Genomic DNA, 8,950 nt, shown 5'->3' on the forward strand with positions numbered 1-8,950 from the left:
AAAATAAATCTTAAAAATTATTGTAAACATATATAATATTAATTTGAAAAGAATACGAGCTGAGTTTCTTGTCAGTTCTTCTCATCTCGAAATCATTCCGAACTGACGGTAGATTTGACATATCATAAGAGTCTGTAATAGACCTACATGAATAAAGATATTTTGAATGACATAGAATAATAATATTCGCTCGCGTGATTGAATGTACATATTACCCCATAAAAAGGTATAATAATAATCTCGGGACAATTCACACAGCGCCATCTAGACCTAAGTTAAGCTAGCCAAAGCTTGTATTATGGGTGCTAGATAACTGATACAAATACAAAGATTTATTATATACCATTTATGTATGTATGGGACACAGTCACCTAGATACATAAAATAATATATATTTATATATTCTACTAGGCACTGCTGTATCTAAACTGTGTCACCCCACCTTACATTTTCCTATTTTTATTTAGTATATAAGATCATTATTTCTATGTACATATTGTCAGTTTATCATCATCTGTAATATACATCGTCTCGACCAGCAACATCGTATTATTTACCCGCAACATATGTCTATATATTTATATACGTCTATTGATACTTATAGTTAATATCATTAAAACAATATTTTAATATCACCTCTTTTCGTACACATATATATGACTATTCTATTTAATACACGATCCTATAACATTTTCTAGGTTTGCTGGAAGAAATCACTTTTTAGAGATAAGCTCGCCCTTGTACATTACATTTATTCTTTATAATTTTTTTTTATTATGTGTGTGTGTAGAATAAAGAATAAAGAAAGATTTATTTTTTCGTAAATACATACATACATATTTTGGTTGAATGGTAGAGAACACTCTTAGCGTTAAATTTGCCATATTGCCACATTACACTTATATATTGTATTTGTGTATTAAAGTTTAAATAAATATATAAATAATAGACATAAAAAATACATACATCAAAAAACAAATACATCATACTCATGAATACAAATGTCATTTTTTAAGGTTACAATTTCGTATCGGTTCGAAAATACCATTGCTGGAAGGTGATTTCACATAGAGTTGTACGTGGCAAAAAGATTCTCGAAAAACACACAGTAGAGGACCGCCATTCATCTAGTTGATCAGGATGGTATTTATTTCTGGCGGGTGGTACGGTGGTGAAACTCAACAGCTGATATAAATTCCAGCAATTCCTCAGAACACTCACCATGATATAGATGTAAATGCACACAGAGTAGAAAATGCACAGAGATGCAATATCTCCCCGCAAAGGTTGGGTAAGTACCGCTGTAATAAATCAACGACGATCTACATACTCACTCATGTTAATTGTATGTATGTATATCAAATTTGAAACTCTCTAAGAATTGTTACGACCGTGGGGTTTTACATTTACGTAGATTCATGCATTGCTAATATGATTTATTGGTTATATGTTTAAAAGCAATAACTCCCAATAAATGTTTAACCAAACAAATTTCCCAATTGTACAAAGATTGCGAAATCAATTAACTCCATTACCCAACTTAGTGTTGCGGTGTGAGCGGTTTTACCAAAATAACGGGAGAAATTTACTTCTGGTGGACATTTTTATAGGTTTAAAAATCTGTTATTGGCTTTCTCTAGATATGTACTGTTGATTTTTTAATAAATAAATAAATACATAAAGTATTTCATGACCATCATCATCATCATCAAGGTCCTCATACTGGATAGGCCTCTCCCAAGACACGCCTCTGGGCATGATCTTAAGCACAAAAAATATTTCACCTCATAAAATTACTAAAACGTCATTAAACTAATATTATAACGCAAAAGTTTGTGAATATGGAGGGGTGGAGGTTTGTTTGTTACTTTTTAACGCAAAAACTACTGAACGGATTTTGATGAAACTTTATAATAATATAGCTAACATATCAGCATAACACATAACCTACAAAAAGCGCGGACACAGTTTGAATACAGATAGATTATAAAAAATTATAAAGATTATAAAAAATCATTTGCCTGATAGCATCAAGTCACTGGATGCTGGACAATTTAAAAGAACCTTAAAACAATGGTTATTGTGTAAGTGCTTTTACAACTTAGATGAATATTACCTTGGTGGAGGGGAGTTACAAATCGTTTGATCTGAGTTGTGTTGTAGATAGTTATTTTATATATATTTTTTTTGTTTTTGTAATTTGGTTATTTGATGTAATTGTATATTTTAATTTCATATTGTACGTCCGAAATGGATAAACTGGTCGTTTCCACATATGATGTAACACAGTTATAGACAATAAATGCTTATCTTATCTTATCTTATCTTATCAAGACTTTAAAATAGTTCAGTTTTTACTTTTTTCTTTTTTATACTGAATAATGAATATTTATTCATTAATCGTTATTTAGTTTAATCTTTTTCAAGTAATCAATCGGTACTAATAATCAAGCACCCGGTAATAACCAAGCTCTGTGAATCCATGAATTGCTAAGAAGTTTTCAAATACAATTAAAACTTCTTTGATGACTTGGTAGTCAAGCGGTTTGCTTCGGGCGCGGGTTTGATTCCTCGCACGGTACAAACATTTGTTTGGACAATGGACTGCAGACTCTCATTGCCATTTGCCAACCAATCCGATTATAGTAGACATACTGATCGCGGATAAACCAGGAACAAAAAAAACACACATTGTCTCTATGTTTTTTACGTATATTATGTATGTATTTACAAAAATAAACTAAGTATCTATATTATTCTATATCAGTTGTCTAGTACCCATAACACAAGCTTTGCTTACCGTAGGACTAGTTGGCGCTATTTTAAATGTCCAGGGTTATTCATTATTGATTTGTTGTTCCAGAGACTTTATTATTAAACAATTTAAAAGTTAATCGCCTATTTCAGGTGGACCAGTTAGTGGAGATATTTATTTTTGTTGGCAACACTACTCGTGCCTCGCACGTAAGAAATGTTTATAACAACAAATGGTTATTTCAATTTGTGTGCATTATCGTACGAGCGCTATATTTGCGCGGCGACGTGATAATGAGTTTCAGAAATTTAAATTTCACTTTCAGACCACACTAGATGTGCAAATTGATTTATAATACGCTGCAAATGAAGAGATGTTGATTTATGACTCATAACATAAGACGACCTCGGTGGTCTAGCGGTCTAGCACACCGCTTTACGACCGATGGTCGCGGGTTCGATTCCTCGCACGACACAATTGTATTCATGAGTACGATTGTTTGTATCGGTCTGGTTGTTTTCTATGTATAATATGTGTGTATTTACAAAAAAAAATATCTATGTATATGTATCAGTTATCTAGTACCCATAGCACAAGCTTTAGCTAGCTTAACTTGGGTCTAGATGGCGCTGTGTGAATTGTCCTGAGATTATTATTATTATTATTATACAAAAATTCTCATCTCCCCTCTTAAGGAGAGGAGATGCCTTTACAGCTTCACCGGATGATAGGGGGCGAGTGCAGATGGCAATCCAAAACAAAAATGGAACTTATAGAGCGGTGTAAGACCAACTCCCGCCTGACGGATATGGCCATCACCTGATCGTCAGACAAATATAAAAGGACTAGATGTGCCCGCGACTTCGTCCACGTAAATTGTCGGTTTATTCTTCTATAATTAAAGTTATACTTTCAAATAACCTTTCATCTCCACTTTCAACCTCTTACAACCCTTCTTTTCAAATTAAAAAGTACCCTATGTCCTTTTTCTGGTTCTAGACAATCTGTGTACCAAATTTCATTTATATCGATTCAGTAGTTTTGGCGTGAAAGCGGAACAGACGGACAAAGTTACTTTTGCATTTATAATATTAGTAAGGAGTAAGGATTATACAGAGTTTTTGTTTTCTGATATCACGAGAATCGAACTCACTATCTTTGTAGTTTTAAAAATTGAGTCGTGAACTACTGAGCTACGACGGCTTATGATGTTGTTTACTTAATATTTGAAACCGCAATAATTGGCAGTTTCCTCTCCACTTGTTAATCAAAATAACTCTAACTAGTTGTTAGTTACTTGATTAGCACTACTCAGTTGGTGGTTCAGTTATCGCATTTGATGGACTGTTTGTATGTACATTATCACTTCGAAACATCGAGGTCTTTACTGGAATTTAAATGTGTACTAGCCGTACCCGCGACTTCGTCCGCGTGGAATTTTATTTTATTTTTCTACAATAAAATAATTTTTCGAAGATAAAGGTTTTTTGGCAGGTAACTGAGGAGTAAAGTAAAGGAGTAACTTAGGCTAAGTTATTCCTTATTACATTAGCTACCTGACAAAAAAAATCCCGTCAAAATCGGTCCAACTAGAGATTAGCCGGAACTAACAGATAGACAAAAATTGTAGAAGATATTATTTTGATGTATATATTCATATGCATGTAGTAAAAAACAGTTATTTCAATATTACAAACAGACACCTCAATTTTATTTATATATATAGAATAGAATAGTATATTTATTAAATCACAACACAGCAATTCCTATGCTGACAGCAGCATTTTTTTATTTATTTATTTAACTTTAATGCACAAAAACAATTTGTACATATGGCGGACTTAATACCATGTGGCGTTATCTACCAGGCAACCATGAGTGGTACAGAGAAAGATTGTCGCAATTTCTGTTTAACCGAAATATCAATATATATTATTGATATTTTGTTGAATGATATGGGATACTTTATTGTCATAAGAATTATGACAATAAAGTATCCCATATATATATAGTGGTAGAATCAAAATATGACTATTCAAAAGTGCTTGTAATGAGTTTATTTGAATAAAGATTATTTCTATTTCTATTTCTATTAAGATGTTAATTATTATCATGCTCTCGCTCTTTCACTTGATTCATTCATTTACCAGTTGAATTCTTCCAACTCGAGTTGGCAGATTCAACTCGAGTTAACTTGAATTATGCGCAACTCGAGTTAACTCGAGTTGACAAATCGGTAGATTTAGAGCTGAGTTTGTTTTGAGTTCTTAGCTCGAAAGCACTCCGAACGGTAGATTTGATATATCAATTATAATAATTTTGATTTGATTTGTCTGATTGAGAGATACCCCTCTCTTAGCAAGTAAACCTCCAAGCAACTTACCTTTTAAGCCATAATAAATAACCTATTTCTGCTCTGAAATCGCCATCATCAGCCAATGAATAGAGTTCGGATATAGTAAGAAAGCCTACTGTTAACCGTTCGGCGACTAAACTGCGACCTAATTATGGTCTAGGTGCCATACAAGTCATTATATAACAAATTATGAAGTCACAAAGTCCAGTTCACAATGTCAACAATAAGTATGCAGGTGGATCGAAATAAAAGTCAGTCGCCGCCCGCCTAGGGACTTACAAACGATAGTGATCCGGCAATTGTAGATAGCTTGGTTGACGGTTCATATTAGTATACTGAATAATTATTGGGGAAAACTTAAAAAATAAATGAATAAATATTTACTACATGTACTAGAATCTCGTTAAATTCTAAGGGACTTACAAACAATAGTGATCCGGCAATTGTAGATAGCTTGGTTGACGGTTCATATTAGTATACTGAATAATTATTGAGGAAAACTGAAAAAATAAATTAATAAATATTTACTACATGTACTAGAATCTCGTTGAATTATAAATAACTAAATAAACTAACTAAATTTAGTTTTGTAGTTGAACTATAGCAAAATTTATTAAGAAATCCAAAAGATTTAAACACTAAATGAAGTTTAAACACTTCAGATGTTAATGATTTATATAAATTTATTAAATATATACAATTGCTACTGCTGGTTCAAACATCATATTATATTTTTTATAGTGCTCGCATTTCGACGACTGGGAGACTACTAGCTATTACTATTATCTTAGTTATATAATAACCATAATTTGTTCACTGGTGAGGTAATGCAGTGATTAGTTTTAGGGTACAATGGGACTGGCATGTACTTAGATACTGGCAGGTACAAAGTCCCTAAATTAATAAAAAATAATATAATAACCATGTTGTAATCATGAAAGCAAAAGAAGCAAGAATTATCATCACTACATAGTATAAAACAAAGTCACTGTCGCTGTCTGTCCGTCCCTTTGTATGCTTAAATCTTTAAAACTACGCAATGGATTTTGAAGTGATTTCTTTTAATAGATAGAGTGATCCAAGAGGTAGGTTTATATATGTATATAATGCGGTTGGTATCTGCTTACCTTGTAAAGAATATAGCGTGAAGATAGGAAAAATACCAGTATCCCATTATGAGCAGAGCGATGAAGACAATCAAAGAGGGCGCTTTACCGCCATCGTAACAATCGCAGATAATCCGCATCAGGGCCGTCCAAGCCAATTTTAATCTTGGGCCAATGTAAACCAAACCTACCAGTACCTACTTAAAATAAAAATATTGAAAATTCACGTGATGAAATTGGACCTTCAACTGTCCCTTAAACAACAACATAATAGATGCTATAGACTGTCGACTTTGACGGGGCTGCTTTGAAGCTGAAGAAACGGCCGCTCAAGTAATACTGGAGTGCGTAGTAGTGGCCATACAACGAAAACAAGTTCCAGGAACGGTGAGGTCGCTCCGTGAAGCCTGCGTAGTCACCAGATGGCTTCTGTACTTCTGGGTGGAGCTTGGCTGGTTAATGTAGTAGTCTCGGCTCTGGAAACATAAGAGCCCAGATGACAGGCTAAATAAGGATAATAGAGTCCAAATTCACACGAATGAGGATAATAGAGACATGAGTCCGTAATTTAGAACTGCTTTTTTATGTAATTAAAATAGCAAACAAGACAAAGATGATCTGTGTAACTATCGCCTATGTACAAGAACATCACTACTGCAATACTTACGTTGCCGAAACCGTTTTGGATTTTTGTACGTTGTTATGCACATACTGATATTAAACTAATAACGATGTTGTTTTTTAACACATAAATATTTTCGTATTTGCGATAGATTAATAAAACGCGGGCCGCACAAATATAAGCAGTGGCCGAATGCGACCCGCGGACCGTAGTTTGAACAGCTCTGATCAGCACTATCGAGCGACCGATTGCCATCCAATTTATCGGCCGGTAGTCTCGGTAGCAGCAATTCTGTTTGATTTCATGTCCTTTTTTCTAACGCTCTTTCCCTTACCTTGTTCTTCGTTTTATTTGTAAACCTCTTTGATAATTTCAATATATTATATATATAATATGTACAGATTCATGATATGTATATTTTCTTATGTATTTGTAATGGTAATGTAATGGCTTACAGTACCAAAGACACTCAAAATGGATGACGTCCTGTGCAAGCAGAAATGGGTATAATGTACTAGAACCTCTTCAAAATACATCCAAGTACAATTTTGTACGACATTTTGAACCGAAACCTCAAGATAATGTAACCCTATATATTACTGCACCGATGGGGGTGGCATATTTTGCGGATAAACTCTCAATACTTTATATGATTGAAAAAAATATACATATATTGTTCTGTTTAGTCGTGGAAAGAACAAACAGATATTTAGATAGACTTTCGCAGTTTATAATATTACTATGGAGCATCAAGGGGGTTGTTAGTAATGTGTACTAATAACCCCATTCCAAGCAATGATGGTACATTCGGTCAGGTTGTCTTCCACAGTGCCCCCTGGAAATCGTGATATATTCCTGTAAAAATTAAAAAATCATTTTTTCATGTAGGACATTTTAGCCGCTTATAAACTTATTTTTTTTACATTATAATTTCATTTTTTCCTTACCGTCCCTACCGTCCGTGTTGAAAGGGGATTTGAAGTAATGTGGACTGATAATCTTATTGCTAGCAATGTACCATGTTAGGTTGACCTCAATGCGTAATAAATTCTTGGTGAAATTTTACGATGGGCTAACTGGCCTGACCTCATGCTCATCTTATCATCTTCCACTGGTGCCCCTCCAGCGTACACCGTTAGCGCAGGCGGGTGCACCATTCCATAATCATCCATAAAGAAAAAAAAACCGTCCGTGTTGAATTTGCTACGAGGAGCTAAAAGCCTGGTCTCATACACATCTCATCTTCTTCCACTGGTGCCTCGCAGCGAAAGCCGTAATCACAGGGGGTTAAATCATTACATTTTATAATCCATTAAGAATAGATAGAACAAATTTTATTTCCAAAATACAATAAACAAAGGTACAAACATTATACCAAAGGACAGAGAAAAATATTACTTCGTTATATGATTCAAAAGTTTAAAGATGGCAGTCTAGACGCTTGGGTCAAATGAAATTTCCAGTGCCGTAAAACTACTTAATAAAAAAAAAGTCTAGACACTTCAGAATAAGTGTGTACCGCCGGCTCTTTTATGGATCCCAACGTATTAGCGGACCAATACGAAATGGCGGCTATAATGACATACTCCTTTCGCTTCGTGACAAACCGATACCTAATAGTTTGCTCAGCATATTTGTCGTTCGATATTTAAATTTCAAACTTTCAAATTTAGAATGCTGTTGACAGTCGAACCTTCTCGGAAGCGTGAAGTGTGATAAAGACAGAGCACGGATAGTATAAAGTGGGAAAGGGACGACGATTTCACGTGTTCACGCTAAAGGTGGTCGGCGTGTCGCGTAAAAGAGAACAAACATTTGTCCTTCTCTCGCACTAATTGTTTGTGTAATTCAATAGAACGGCGATTTTAGTGCGTATTCACGGCTACCATTTTTGTTTTTGTGGTTTCTTAAATGCAAATATAAAAATTCCTGTACTGAACACCGATATTTACTAATATTATAAACGCGGAAGTTTTTGGGGGACATAGAAACTTTACAGTAATATAGCTTATACATAGAATAACACATAGACTACGTTTTTGCGAGTGAAATCGCGGGCACAGCTAGTATGTTATAAAACAAGATGCACCCGCGATTTCACGCGCAAAAAC

Source organism: Achroia grisella, unplaced genomic scaffold (assembly GCF_030625045.1).
Source record: "Achroia grisella isolate CSIRO2021 unplaced genomic scaffold, CSIRO_AGI_Agris_v1 utg283, whole genome shotgun sequence".
Lineage (NCBI taxonomy): Eukaryota > Metazoa > Arthropoda > Insecta > Lepidoptera > Pyralidae > Achroia > Achroia grisella.